Below are 15,997 nucleotides of genomic sequence, written 5' to 3'. Positions count from 1 at the left end.
CGGGGAAGGGGGTCGGGGCGCTCACCCACCGGCCCGGCGGGACCGAGCGGCGGCTGCAGCTGCGATTCCTGCCCCGGCCGGGTGCCGGGGACCCTGTACGTGTCTGTGGGTTCTGCGGTTCTAGAGTGAGTAAGAGCAGGGTTTCTGTAACATTTAATTGCTGCCCGGTTTCATGTGCTGGGCTTTTCTATAGTTGCTGGTAACTAGAGCTTGTGTTAGCTTTTAACGCAAAGGAGAAACGCTATTAAGTTTCCCAAATAAAAGAGCCTTTCGATACTCACCTATTTGGATAGGTAAGCGATTTGGTGTTTGCTTTTGGGTTTCTTTTAAATGGAAGTTAATAGCTTCAGCTCCTTCCCCTTAATTGAGTCTTTAAATGTAAATGTTAAGTGGGCCATACGTATCCCAAGAGTCACCTGGAGTTCGATCTGTGTGTTTGTTTTGTGGCATCCCAGCCTGCCAGAAAGATTGCCAAAATGATTTTTTTTTTCAGATTCAGAATGTTCCTGATGTTTTGTTTTACGTTTGAATTTACAGTTCTTATCGGAAAACGACTTGCATTCTGCACTGCAAAACATTACACTTCCACAAGTGTAAGCGATACGTGCTTCTGCTGGCATTCCAGTGTCTGGAGATAGGTTATGGAGAGATCTGAACATAAAACTATAAGTTGTTCTTTGTCTTTTCCACTGAAAGTTAAACTGAAAAGAGAGGAGCTCCTGAGAGAGGGGCTGGACTGGGAGAAGATACTGCTCTTCTGTTAGTTTTCAGGATAATTAATAGTGATTATAACTGGATTCTTAATTAAAAATCCTCTTCTTTTCAGCTGACTTATTAATCTAATCGCATGTACCTTAACATTTAAGTCCTGGGAAACTGAGCATTCTTAACAGAATGAAGAACAACTGTTTGATATGTCAATCTCTGATGCGAATTTAAATCCTTCTGTCTGTGCTTGCATGACAGTTTGTCAAACAATTTTGTGGAAGCCTCCAAATGGTAGAAATTTTATGGATTGATAGTGCTAGTCATGTTTACCCTTTATTCTTTTCTGTAGAAATAAGAGAATATGACATAATGTTGCACAAAAAGATCAAAACAAGCCTTCAGTCCACTGCATGAGAGGTCAACTGTGAGGTTAAATAAACTGTGATGCTAGATAGTGAATGTACTCCTTCACTACTGCAAGATCCTTGTCTTAGTCTTTGCTTTTTAGTGCTCTTTTGAATTTGAGGAAGGGAAAGATTACAAACATTCTAAGGTGAAGTATTTTGTGTTGTGTGTTCTTTGACAGTGTTGTAATGTTGGTTTTTTTGGAACTTAAGGAGAAAATATTTAGCCATGAAAGTGAAAACTGGAATGTGTCCTAGCTGTGCATTCTTTGTAACCTCTGTCACCTGTGGTTACATGCTCTTGAGATAAATAACCCATAGAAATTGGCTATTGAGGGGAAGGGATGGGCATGGGGAAGTGGTGCAGGGAGGGACTGTGAGGATAAGGCAGAGCTGGGTAAAGGTGACCAAGGAGGAGCACAAGACTGTTAAACAAGTGTAGTTGGAGACCTTGTAGTGGTCCATGTGTCTTCTGTATTCAGACTGACTTCCAGTTTCCATAAGGGCAGTTGTGTTCTTAACCTCAGTTACTGAGTCATGCACTGACAACCCTGTATCTTCCTTTTCTGAGGGATTACACTGAAACAGAGGTGTTCCATCTAAGAAGTTTTTTAACAGGTTTTGCTCCTGTTAAATTTCAAGTGTATATGACTTAGAAGAACTTAGAAGAAAATAATTGCTGAGGCAAAAGATGCTGCTGTCTTAGAAACTGATATATGGCAGTCTCCAGTATCAAATGATACTGTAACTGACAACAGCATTATTTTTGCTGCAGTTTTACAACTGAAGAAGAAATACCTATATGAGAAATTTTTTTTTAAACTTTGTGATTTGATTTGGTTGCTTTGCCACCCCAGTGAGTGCTGTAAGATATAGTGGTCCTGGGAATCAGTGGCTGATAACATGTCTCCTAAAAAGGGAATGCCCCACCCCCTTGAAAGTCCTTATAACCAGCTCCCAGTAAAATTCTAATGGCTCCAAGCTATTGAAATTACTTTGCATCTAAATTGAAATCTATTTTATATGAACAAGGTAGTTTGGTAGGCTAGTGACAGCATTCCTTTGAACATATTGTAGCCTGCCTGCCTTAAACACACAATTACAGGACAACTGTGTTAAGCCTCCTTTCTATTTTAAAAAGAATTTATGTGAGGAACCAAATAAATAGAACAGTTGGTGATAATGCATGTCCATTAAGTGTTCTGCAAAAATATTTATATTTTATAGATTTCTAAGTAGGGAAGAAATTGTTATATTTTATTAATCTGTTGCAGTACTTAAAATCAGCTCTCAAGACAGATATAAAAAGTTATTTTTAAGGCTTACTGTCTGCAAAGTCTGAAATTGGTTATAGTCCTTGTGGATATAAATAACTTAGAGTCACTTTATAGCAAATGTACTTTGCAGACCAGGGGATTGTTAAACCTTGTTTTGCTACTCATCCTGTTTTCTTGACTATTGTGAGTTAGAGTCAGCACCTAAAGCCCAAGGATTTATCAGTGGTTACAGCTGCTTGTTGAATCTCTTTGGTAGTTGTGCAACCCATAATCATCAGGTTACTCTAGAGTCTTAGGGACTCTTTACAGCAGGAAAAAAATTCTGAAATTCTCACAGAAAAAACAGAATTGGATTGAAATGTAGGAACAAGTTGGAAAGAAATGTAGTATAGATTAAGTAATGCTGCCTTAGAATGACCCAATGAGAGAATTCATTGCCTTTGCCCAGAGAGAGGCTTAGTATTTACTTGTCATATTTTGTTTAGAATTCGGTTTGTCTCTGTCAAAATTCCCAGCACCTTTGAGATGATAGATTGACAATACTGAAGTGTCCAGGCTTTGGGGGGGAATAATGGAAAAAAGTGTGTTGAAGATGTTAGATGACATAGGCAGTTACTATAGAGAATTCAAAGTAAGCTGTGCCATAATCAGTTTATAACGGAGAGGAGCCAAGAATGCAAAGAAGGTAGAACAAACAAGCAATGTAAAGTTGGTTGCATAGTAACTCTGCAGTTACTTTAATGGAATTTTTGATGCTTATTTTGTGATAGTAGCTCCTTAGTTGAAGTAATTATAATATACGTTGAATTCCTACCAGTAAAGTTCATGCATTGTATGTATGTATAATGCATTGTATTCTTCTCTATAAAAGTATGTTTACTACATCATTTGATGCAAGAGTGTGGGAATATCTGGTGCAGTGGCCCACAAGGTTTCATTAAAAAATGGCACGTAAATATACTGTATGACCAAGCATTTCTGCAAATTATGGAAAATGCTGTTTACAAAGGCGCTTTGCGTCTGTGCTTAGTAGGTGGGCAGCAGGGATCAGCCATGCATTCAGGCCTTGGTACCTGTTTCATTTTACTCTCTGAAATACTAATTTAATAGCCTTCTGTACTACTGTAAGACTTGATCTTTTACTCTGATCCTTGTTTCTGAGAGTCTGAGAATGCTCTACATATAGCACCCACATCCAGACAGGCAGAAATGTTTCTGTCAACATGAAATAGATTGCAGTAAACATGGAAGTCTTGCAAAAATGAAACATCTGTGAAGAAAATAAAAAGCCAGCTATGTGTGGTACAGTCCTTCTCTTTACTAGTACTCCCATTCAAGCCTGTCAGATGGCATAGAGTAAAGGAGGTCTGTCATTATGAAACATAGCAGTGTAGTCCTGTTGGTATAGCTGTGTTGAGAAGGCTTTTAACACAGAAGTACTTAATACCAGCAACACCTTGCCCAGTAGGATTTACTTCAGACTTCAAAATAAAAGAAATTATACAGACAGGAAACTAGTGTTAATGTGACAGACGTCTGCATGCCATGTCAGTCACAAAACCCACACTTGATGAGTGAGATCAAAAAATGGGAGGTGTTTGAGTAGACAGACCGAAGACCCTACTCAAAGCAAGGCTGGTAGGAGCTCATCATTAACCATCTGTCACTGTTACCCTTGGAGATCAAAGTAAGCAAAATCAGTGAATGCAATCACTGAATCCAAGTGACTGCTGTGTGGAAGAGCTTTGGGATTTTGGGATGACACCACTAAATCATAAAGTTCTTGCATACTTAAACACCTGAATTAATTTCACCTATGTAGTGTAACATGCAAATAAGCTTCATTCCAATCCTCAGAACACTTGTATTTTAAGAAATAACACTGCACACTTGTAAGAACTGACTTTTGTAAGGTCAAAATTTATATTGTTCGAATTAAGAGTTCGTTGCAATGCTTCAGTGACTGGTCCAGTAGAGTCATGACTGGTAGCTCAGTGTACTTTATCACAACTTGAGTTCTCTGATTTTTAATAAGCTTACATTTTTGAAGTTGTCACTGATTCGAAAATTAATGTGAAATTTATTTTACATTGATGTAGTTTACATATTGAAGTCGATACAGCATGGGCCTGTGTGAATGTGATTTATTAAAGCATCTTTCTTTACTGGTCCAGATTGCATATTTTTTGTCTGCTGCTGGTTAGACCTGATGGCTTTGAGGTTCCAGGCTTTATATTCAGTGGAAGTAAAGTATATAATAAACCAGGAAAACTTAAACTTGAAAGAAAAAGCTGCACTCTGTACTCCTTCTCTATGCAGAGCAGTGTTGTCACTCAGTATTTAAGGAGCAGGTGCATTAGACTAAATATCAGAAACTGCTTTCAGTTCAGCAAGATTGCCATCTAAAATGTTATTATATGGTTAGTATTGTAAGGAAGAAAATATAGCTACAGGTAGCATTCAGAATTAATTCCAGGTATTCTGCAACATCTCAGAGTACCCTGTAGGAAAAGACCCACTAATTTGAGATGTGTGAAATGGCGGTACTTGATTATTTTCCCGGTTTAATGAAGACTGATAAGAAAAATAATGAAAAGTTAAGTTACTAATAAAGAGTAAGAAGGCCGCTCATCTGAATTATTAATTTGGTTTGCATCAGTAGTCGTTTTGTTTCAGTGTATAGTGTAACATAAAGGACTGCTTTAGAAAAAATAAGTAAAGAAATATGGATGAATTTGTTTCAGAAATATTAAAGAGAGTTAACCAAGTGTTCTTACAGGTGCAGCATTCTTTCTGCAGATAACTTGTTTCAGGTTTGGTTTTATAATAACAATTAAGCAGGAGCTTAGTTGCTGCAATTTGGACTTAGAGGAGTTAAATTCTGAATCTTAATTCAAGATATGTCTCTGTCCTATTTCTCACATCTTGTTTTGATAATAACTTGGATCTTAAGTCATGATTTCAACTTTTTACCCTTGTGCTTCTGCTTTTATGGGAAAACACTCACTTTTGACCTATATATATTCCACATCTTAAATACCTCTGTATTCTTTGCTAAGAAATCCCGTTGCAGGCATTGCCAGCTGGTTTTTCTTGTGTTGAGATTGTGGCAGCTTATAATTTATTAGATTCATGGTGTTGAAGAGACCAGTAGCTAATCCACAAAATATTTTAGGAAAGCCTGTATGCGTACACCCATGCAACCCATCTCCCTGTTGATCACTAATTTTGGGCATGTAGTTATTAGTTTACTGATGGGCTTAGAGTTACAATTACACTTAAAGATTGTATAGTGCAGCCACTCACAAAAATTCTGGAATTTCTCAGCTCTTCTTTGCCCCAGAACCAGAGTGAGATATGAAATGTTTCAGTTTGGAGTAATTCGGAAACCTGATTTTTGAGAAACTTCTTCACTGTCGTGCCTCTTGAATGTTTTTCATTTGATTATAATGAGAAAGTTGTTTCTTCTTAGGTAACTTTGTTTAGTACATGTTGAACTTTAGTAGAAGAGCATCTTTTCTTAAAAGTTAAGTGAAGTTGAACTGTATGTGTTGTATTTTCTGTCTTGCAAAGGTTGAATTTTATGGCTCTTTCAGTCAAAGCATATAGATGAATGAAGTAAACTAACAAAAATATTCTCTGCAAGATGCCTCAGTTAGAACTGGGACCATGTTTGTAACATGCAGAATTTGTGACATTTTCATCAGACTGGAGTATTTTGAGGAGCATTGTAAAAGCAGTCTTAAGATCTAGTGATTTTAAGAGTAGTTTGGAAAATTTGCAAAAAACAGTCTGTTGTTTGAGGGGTGAAGTTTTATATTATATGTTTATAATAAGTTTTACTACAATTTTAGGAGAGGATACTTTTTTTACAAATATGGGGGAAAATATGTTTCTCTGAGGGAAAACTGAAACAGAAACAATCTTGTAGCCAAGTACTAGGGTTTCTTTTAAGATAGTATGAACAATGAAATACAATATGATAAAATACTGAAACCTAACCCAGTCAGAATGGCATAGTTAGACAGTCAGGGGTTTGAAGGAGATTTTTTCAGGAACGTAATTCCTGTTTTACAATCAGATAATACTGGTCATGCTATCATCTGTGAACAACAGGAATGGGTTTTAATAGCACTAACTTTTCTAGACTTTATGCAGGACTCTGATGCGTGTGCATAAGGTAAAAGAAGTAAACCCCTTAAGAAGAAAAGCAGTAAAATTAGCTTCTGACTCTGTGGTGAACTGATGCTACTAGAAGTACTGCCACTGAAGTGGAAGCTTGCAAGTGACCAGCTGAAAAGAAAATGTTTTCGTAAGTCAGAGGTAGTGAAGGTTTCTTAGACTGGAGAAAATCATGGAACACTGAAAAGATGCTAGGTCACATACTTCTCACAGGAATTTAAAAGGTTGTGTACAGAAAGGAAAGCAGCTCACTCTTGGTACTGTTTAGCATTGTTACATGTAGATTTAAATTAGTTAAATGTTGATAAAGATACTGGATTTCACTGTAGACAGACTTCTATAGTAGTTTTTCCACAGGGAGACTGGCCTTTAAAATAAACTGAATTTGGTCTGTGACCTCTGCTGGAATGCCTTTAGCTTTTGCATTCCGTGTCAGGTCACAGGAAGAGAGACACACTTGAGACCTATCTAGTGATGCGCAATAGTACACCATCCTTAATGGTGCCTTTTTCAAGTGTTTGCCTTTGGAGTATGATTTTAAAAGTAATTTTTAGGTTGGTTATCAGAAATTTTTGATAGCTGCTTCACTTGGTTTTCCATATAGTCAGAAATGAATGCTATGCTCCTGTGTTCTGAATTTGATCTATGATTTTAACATACATTGCTTTGTAAAGAACTTTTTTGAGATAGTCTGTTCTCTTAAAACTTAGAGCTTGTATGCTTATATTCTTGTAAAGTCATTTAACAGTTCTGAGTTACTTTGTGCATTGTAAAAGCTGTAAGAATTGAAACAGGAGCAAAAAGCAAGTTTTAAGTTTGGGAACATTCAATTTGAAAACCCGTTCTGTGGTACTGCAAGAAAAGTGTGATCAGTATTTTAAGCAGGAAATTATGAAAACCACCTTGCACTGGCACTTGATGTGAAAATTGTTAAATTGACATGAATATTAATAATTTCATATTAATTTAATGAACTGAATGCCCTCTGGTTTTAGCCATTGAGAATTTAAGGCCCATAATATGTGAAGTAGCCATGAAAGCCTATCATGTATCATATGATTGGCAAGCATATATTGAACTAAATGACAATTCATTGGCTGATCGAGTCTTTTAGATCTATTAGATTATCAGTTTTTCAAACCGTATATCTAACAGTTTTAGGATAAATGATATCTAAAAATGGGGAGGGATCTGCCTGACAGTGTTTCAGCTTTGAGTGCTGTATTACTATGCAACATCAGGTCTACAACCAATTGTGTTTTTGAACCAGCTATTCAAAAGGTTTTTGTGTATTTGCAAACCAGTCTCATTAGTGAGTTGTGCATATGAAATACTTTTTCTCTGAATAAAATAGAAAAAAATTTATGGTTTTAGGAGGAGAAATTTGCTCTGCATAAAATATAAACAGAAAGAGACATTACCGGAACAAAATATAGCTACAAAAGTAATGTTCTTCCAATAGTACTATAAAAATATACTTGTGCATTTCTAATTAGGTGGTAAAGCAGATGGCGAAGTCATAAAATGACTGAAGTAACTTACTTTGCCAAGTCAGATTTCACTAAAGAAATTTGCTGCAGCTGCATGATTCCTTAGAGCAATAAAAGGAAATTTTTGAAATGCAAATCCAACATGTTTGTATTTCATTAGGTTCCATTTGGCTGGTGTATTGATGCAGTCTGCTTGTAGGGAGAGAGAGCACTTGCCTTTATTTGCGAAGAGGAGACAGAGAACTTGGTGGTTCCTGCTTCTTGGTGTTCCTTGTTAATGCCCTGCATTCAGTCCTGTCTGCTTGCATCATTTGTGCTGTGTCCTTTGAGGTAAACGTGCTTGCACCTGCTGGAGCACTTGTTTCCTGCATCCTTCATTGTTAGGAGCCGTTTTATCAGCATGAGATGTGAAGGATAATAATGTATTGTGGTATTGCTGCTCAGCTTTTGCTTAAATTTCATTCACCTAGGCACTGACTTGTGGGAGAAGGCAGTGACTGCCTCAAAAATGCTTTATTTGAAAGCTTAGACTTTTTCTTTGTCAAGAATTTCATAGGAGTGTTACTCAAACAAGGCTCCTGTGTTCATTCTGTCTGTACTAATACTTGAAAGAATTTAAGGGTGTTCATGTGAGTTTTCACCATAGTACTATTATGACTGGCTAACCAGGAAAAATAGTTGTTTGAGCAGGATAAATTTCCTGAGCTGTCAGTATCAGAACTTGTCTTGGTGTGACAAGAGATGCCTGCAAAACAACAAGGCTGCTTCTACTGGGCAGAACCCTAACCTATAGAAGAGATGCTGTCTCCATTCCTTCTATAGATTCCATAAGATTGTTGGGTGCAGCCTGCCATGAGCCTGATGACTGTTTTGCTTTGCAGATACCATTTGTTCCTAGATTTCTCAGTCACAAGTTAACTTTCCTTACTGTAGAGCAGGGAAGCTGTCTGGGTGCAGTTTTAGGTTTAGTGAATGTGGATCTTGATAATTATTCTTTCTGTCTGTAAAAATGACCATGCAAATATTTGCTGTTTCTAGAAAATGCACATCTGACATTCTGAACTTTGAAAGGAATACTAGGGGTTTTTAACAATTAAAAAGAAGATACTTGTGTTAGAGGAAAGCCTATATTATTTCAAGTATATCTTTGGGAAGCCATCTTCAGACTTTCCTCAAGGAATGTACTTCATCAAGCCAAGACAACATGCTTACATTTAAATCTTCCTAAAATTTCTGTTGTGTATATTGAAGTGTAAATATACAGGGGCAAAAAGGACACGGCAATATGGTTGAGATTCCTTTTGAAATGTAATTGACCAAAAAAACCTGAATTTTTGGTACTGAATATGCTGTGAATAAGTTTTGAATGCAGTGCTCTTGAACTGCTTTTAAAAGAAGTGCGCTGCTGAAGCTCATGCTGCAAGCTCTGGCACCATGCCTTCAAGAGAGCTCTATTCTTGTTGCTTTCTAGAACAGCTGGAAGCAGCAGCCCTGTGCAAGTGTCAGTGAAGCCTAGTTTATCATTAATCAAAAGTTCGCTTCCAGATGTGCTTTCTTGTACTTGAAACACAGGATGAAAATGGCTCTATCTCATATGTCTTAGGTTACACTTAAATGTGTTCTTGAAATGTTTCACTGAGTTCTTAGTAGAATAGCAGTAGTTAAGAACCTGAGCTGTTGATTCTGCATTTCTAAAATTTATCCTTGTATGCTATATATCTTGACTCGTATTTTGAGGGGGAGGAGGGTTGGGAGAGTGTCTTTGTTCTATATCAAATGCATCTCCCATGAATGTAACTTGACTTTTGATTATGGATAACTGATGTGGGAGGCTCCTCCACAGATGTCCCCCTCATATGTTTCAGCCTTTCATGGTAGAAAATCAGCTGTAGTACCACAGTACCTGTTTGTCTGCCTTCCCTCTGAATCCGTGCAAGTCTGTGGATAGTTTTGATGGGCTAGTGGCATGTAGTCGTAATTGCTCATTATTCTATTGTGTCTGCTGTGACTGTTAATTCTCTCCTTATGGTGTATAATCTTAAATCAATACAAAATGAATGTGTTCTATTAATATGCTAGATTACAGATCTTTGTGTTTACAAATAGAATATGAAAGAAGACATGACCCTTATACTTTGTGTTAAAGCACTTTAGCACTGTCAGCCTCAGAAAGCAAAGTTCCCTCAGTGATTAGATTAGACTGGCAGAGGGCACCAGCCACATACTGAACTTGTAGAAGCAGGAACAGCATTCTAGACTCTTATGTGTGTATATTACCAAAATTATTTCAGTGTAACTTTGGTTGTTAGACTATGAAAGCAAGCTTTAACCTTGTGTTAACCTTGGTGGTGGGCTTGAGTTTGCTGCTCTTCCCATTGATCTCTGCATCAGTTCAGATAAGTATACACTGCAAGTATCTAGAATTCTTCCCAGTGTTTTTTAATAGCCATCACATAACTTAAAAAAAGTAAGAAGTCTTCAACAGGTGCCAGGTTATGGTTGAGGAACCCTAGAACACTTGCATTGTTTTGCCACAGTGTTTATATAGGCTGGTAGTGCTGTTCACTTTCCCCATGCTCAGCTATGTGTTTTTCTGGGCTATCTTTGGTACTAGCAGGCTGGTATCTGTTCAAAAACCAGTATAGGTTAATTTTTGTCTAGAGCAATTTCTGAAGTGCTTTGCCACCTAATAGTTGCACCAGTGCTGTTGGGAGAAAGGATATAGGAATATCAGACAGACTGTTGCAGGTTTAGTTTATATCAGCCTTGCAAACACACACAGTTGGGCTCCAGGGCTGTATGTTTTGTCAGCTGTTTATGTGGACAGTGATGTAGCTGCTTTGTTTTCTTTTCAGTACACTACAGGGTTTGAAATCTTAAGACCTTGATTTTGTTCTAGACTGTTTCTGTTGTTCAGTTTGTCAGGGTTTTCATGTACTGTTCCATGTGGGTTTCAAGAAATTTCCTTATGGAAGTTCTTCCCCAGTAATCATCTTGCAGGAAGCCAAAGAGGCCTTTTGGTAAGAAATTACTGGAATGATGACTTAAAGCATATGAAATGCATATCTGTTCTTGCTTCAGAAGGTGCTGTCTACTTCATGGCTATGTCCAGAAGTTGTGACTAAGGCCCTGTGGAGCCTCAGGGCTAGAAGTCTGTGAACCTGTTTCTCATGTTTTAGTGACTTCTTGTTGGAGAGATCACAATTCTTCTGTTGATGTCTTAAGAGTATTAAGTTGTGGGCATGTGGGAACCACTCTTCTTTGTAACAACACAGTGTAATTTATGGGATGGATGTGCTTCTGTTACTGGGTGAAGAGTTCACTAGTTGATTTTTCCAGTTTAAGTGCTTATGATTTGAAGTACAATGATTTTGTCTCAAGGAGCTGGGAAGTTTAGGCCTTCTGCCTGAGGAGACTTGCTTCTGCTGAGAGATAGAACTGAAGTCAGTCTTCTACCCTTTATTTTTGTTAGTATATGTGTAGTTAGTCACCATAGTAAATTTGTTCTGTGGGTGTGGGAGGCACAAGCACCTTCTAAGGTGTGCCCTAGAAAGCTTTGGAAAGAAGGATTCTTATGAAACCTTGAATGTGATTTAACTGCTTGTTAAGCTCATGGGAAGCTCCCAATCCTAATTCCTAGTTAAACATGTTGATGTTGGAGGATTATTTTCAGGACATAGGGAAATACTTGCTGTGGAAGTTTCTAACTTGTTATGAGGGTGAGTTTCAGGAGGCCTATTTCATTATCTAATGAAATTACTTATTTCTGAGATCGTTTGAACGTTTGGGTTCATTCTTCTCTTTCTCTAGACTACTATTTAAAGTTTGTAATGATTATTTAACATTTTGAAATACTTGTTCTACCTTAATAAAATACTGATGTTACTTCGTGAGGAGTTTGGTGGATGTTGTCCATTTAAACTAATAAAACACCAGTCAGACTTGATGGCGCAACAATAATGCTGATCTGCCTTTTAAAACGTCCTTATTCTCTAGTTCTTAAAGCAGCTGGCATCATGTCCCATCTTGTGTCCTCATGTATCCTATCAATTTCTGGGTCATGGGGTGTTTCTGCTGATCTGGTTTAAATGTTGTAATTGGAACCAGATGATGGGAGGGTTAGATTCTGCTTGCCTGGAGTTGCTTCCCTCCTTTACCAGGAATGCTTTTGTTGCAGAAATATCTGAATCATTTGTGAGGTGTCTTCCAGATATTTGGCACTTAGTATGCTAGTGCTATTTTCAAACAATACATTCTCAAATATACTTTTGCTCTTGTTAGCCAAACTGAAACTATGGGACTCGATAAACAATGAAGTAACCAGTTAAATTTGTGATACTTTCACAACAGGTGAGATTATATTGCTTCATGGTCCTTGGATGTGAGATATGTTGCCACTTTTCAAAATTATTATTCCTGTGTTTGTTCTTAGAAAATTGAAACTTGTGATTTGTAGGTCACGTGAGGCAACAGTTTTGATTCACTTTGGTGAATTACAAAACTTTGGAGAGTTCTTAAACTCACTTTAGAAAATGCTGTCAAAAAGTTTCCATAAATTTTCACTTCAGAATGAAATAAATCTTGGATTGTGTTTCTAGAGGTGGTAGATTATAGTAAGTATAACGTGCAGAGTAGTGCAGGCATTAATTTCTTCAAGTAAAAAAAAAAAGTTATTTGTTTAGAGCAATAAGAGTTTTCGTTGCTAAATTTTCTTTAATTGTTCAGTAAGTAATTGATAATTTTGTCTCTCCAGAAGTTATTTTGGTCAAAGCATATTAACTAGTTCTTAAAATTGTGCAAGCAACTCACCTACAGCAGTTAAATTATTCCTGTTCCTTCAAATGTATCAAGTTCTAGCTCTGTTAAACAGAGTAAAGGTGGGTGCTATAATGTATCAGCTAGCAGTTTTAATTGATGCCCTTTATATAAAACAGTCTTCAGGGAAGAAAGTTACTCATAAAAGTGAGTGGGTAATGAGGTTAATATGACAGAGTTTCAAATCTTTATGTGTAATCTTCTCTTAAAGGAAAGGAAATTAACTAGGATTCAGTTTTGATGTATTAATTTTATGTAGGCTATAAAATTGACAATAAAAAATTGTTTTGCAATTGAAGAGAGGCACTGCTATCTCTACTTATTAACTAGAACCAGCTATGCTAACTATACCAGCTATCTGTAAATACAAAGCTATGTTTAACTAATCCCCTTCAAACAAATGTCTGCAGCAAATCAAAGTCCTCCTGTTAAGGACAACTGCATATTCACAAGGCCTGCATTCAGCTTTATGTATAGTAGTGCAGAAGATGCCAGCTGAATTTGTGCCTGTAATGATGTGACTTTGGTGTAATGCTTTTCTTTTCCTGATCTGTTCTCATTTACATTGCATTTAGGAGACTCCAAGGAATTAAAATGGGCGGAATAGCTTCTTGACTTCTTTTGGTCACCTTCTCTAAGAAAATGAGACTGATCATGTGCTCTGTCTTTTGTTAGTTTTTGGCCTCTTGGCCAGTTTTGGGTACATTTTTACAGAGATATGGGTGTCTTGGATATAATTGTTTGTATAAATTTTGTCAATATTTGGTGCTGGCTAAGTAGAGGGAATTCTGTATCCTGTGATCCACAGTGTTCCCTGTGAAGGAAAGAAAGCAAACTAAATTAGGTGTCTGTTGCCCTCTTTGGAAGGTACACAATTGTTCTGTTGGCCACTTTTTTGCTCTCCCTTAGCGTATGAACCTGGAGATTATTGCACTGGGGATGGGTGTAGAAGGCAAATGGAATGGATATGTAAGGAAACATGCTTTGATTGGTTTGGAGCAAGTTATTCTGTAAGAAAAAGCCAATTGAGGAACAGGATAGTTTAAGAAGAGTCATCTCAGTTTAATTAGATGAGCAAGATGAGTGAGGGATACAGCCCATAAGTTTTTTTCACCCATAAGAATGTATTTATCTCAATTTATTTGGCAGAAATAGTAAATAGGAGGACAAAATAAAGACTAAGAGACCAAGAATTCCTGCTTTTTGGTTTTTTCTTTCCTAACTTGTATTTGCAAAGATTTCTCCCTGAAAATATTCCCCCCCTGAAGATTAAAACTGCTTTTTGTACTGGCATCTGATGATCTGTCTTACTCTTCTGGTTCTGGAGGTAACCCTTCTGTGTTTCAAGACTTTAATGTGGCTGTTAACATGATACTTACTGTGTCCAAGTTGTGTTACACTATCTGGCTGACTCCTCTAGTGGGTGGAGCTGCACGATGTCTGTCAATCCATGGGGGACTAAAGGTAACATTGTATTTTTTGTGTAGAGGACCTGTGCAGGCTGTCATGGATAAAATTTAAGAGAAGTATTGATACAGGTAGAAGCCAGTTGCTCAAGACAAGCAGCAGCTTTACAACTCCAGAAAGAAGTTCCTTGATGATCTTAATAATGTAAAAATAACTTAAAAGTTATTTAGCTACCTGCTCTTCTGTCCTTTGATTGGATTTCTAGACTGTTGGACAAGATTCTATCACTGATGCTAGCATGAATTATAATTCCTACCCCTGCAGTTCTTAATTAATTGAATTGCCCCCTAGCCTGGCAAAAAAAAAAAAAAAAAAATTAATTATCCTGGCTTCAACTGGAAGCTTGCCATTAAATGGAGCACAGAATAATCATGGGTGTGTTTGTCTGCAAGCAGGCAATAAAACAGCTATAGGAGCTTTGAGAACTGCTTACTTTGTTTGAGTTGTCAGATATTCATTTGTTTGTGTCTTCCATCTGCTCAGATATGTTGGAAAAGGGCAGCTTCCTAGGAGTTTATCTGCAGTGGAGGTGAGGGCGGATCCATAGTATGGTGGTTAGACAGTGCTCTTGCCCTTTCGGGTGAAGACAGTGCAGTACATTGCTGAGCCAGTTAAGCTTTTGCTTCCTTTCCAACCTGTTGAACTATATGAACTGTTTAAGAATAAACTTTTGTATATGTTACCATCTGTATTAATGTGATGGGATTTCCAATGGGTGTGGTAGAAAGCTGACCTGTATAAGTGGATGATGTAACTATTGACTACATGCGTTTGGCTCTTTGTGAACATCTTTCTGCTGTAGCTGATGTGGGATTTCACTGTAGGATAATCCTGTGTTTATCTTCTGACCTGCAAATAATTTTGCACTGTGAAGATTAAAATAATAATAAACCCCATGGTATGCTTAGTAAGGATGTATGCTTTTTTGAGCTTCATACAACAGGGTTCTTGCCATAGTCTCTGTCTGTTTTATTGTAATTATAAAGTAGGACAGTTCAGTAACTAGATGTGACCTGAATTAATACTTCCTATGAAAAAAAGTCAGGCTATATAAATTACAGGCAGAAAGACTTTGCATGAAACTTCATCTCAGGTGCTTTACTGTTAAAATTGGAATCTAGGTTCCTCTTTGTGTTTCAAAGCACACTGAAACATGTAGAATTGTGCCAACAGCTTAGAACTTATCACTTTCAAGGTCTTCTCTCTGGCACAGTATTTGCTGTGAAGCAGTCTCTTTGGATTAAGTGTTATTTTCACAGTACCATACTTGCATTGTTTGTAACTTATTGCTCTTTCCACATTGACTACTCAACAGACCTGACTTTTGCCAGCATTATATCTTAATTGGCTTGTGAAAAACTTGGGAGCAAACTGACATCCCTGAGCTGCCCTCCTACTACAAAATGTGGCATGGTGTTTATGACAAGCTTATCTTGAAGATTTGAAGTCTGTGATAGTGTGAAGTTTTGCTATTTTCAGAATCTTAATGGAATGTTGTTTACTGACAATTATTTGTCAGGATCAAATTGGAAATGGAAATGTGTTGGGTTTTTTATGGGTCAGCTGCTGCAGAGTATAAAAAGTGGCAACTTGTTTGGGACACTATTTGTTGAATTGTAAGTTGAAGTAAAATACAAATTTTCACATTGCTCAA

At 37.3% G+C, this 15,997-nt stretch overlaps 1 protein-coding gene across 1 annotated transcript in view; it reads left to right on the top strand.

Annotated features, from left to right (window-relative positions):
• Positions 1-61: 61 nt before the first annotated feature.
• RALA (RAS like proto-oncogene A) overlaps positions 62-15,997 on the top strand; it is a 29,820-nt gene continuing 13,884 nt past the window's right edge. Inside the window, exon 1 of the mRNA XM_015619493.3 lies at positions 62-125. The gene's annotated coding sequence lies outside the window, so the exon portion shown is untranslated. The remainder of the gene's footprint in view (positions 126-15,997) is intronic.

This window comes from Parus major, chromosome 2, assembly GCF_001522545.3.
Source record: "Parus major isolate Abel chromosome 2, Parus_major1.1, whole genome shotgun sequence".
In the NCBI taxonomy this organism is placed as follows: domain Eukaryota; kingdom Metazoa; phylum Chordata; class Aves; order Passeriformes; family Paridae; genus Parus; species Parus major.
Note: the sequence above shows the minus strand (reverse complement) of the source record. Positions and strands in the feature narration are given on the sequence as shown.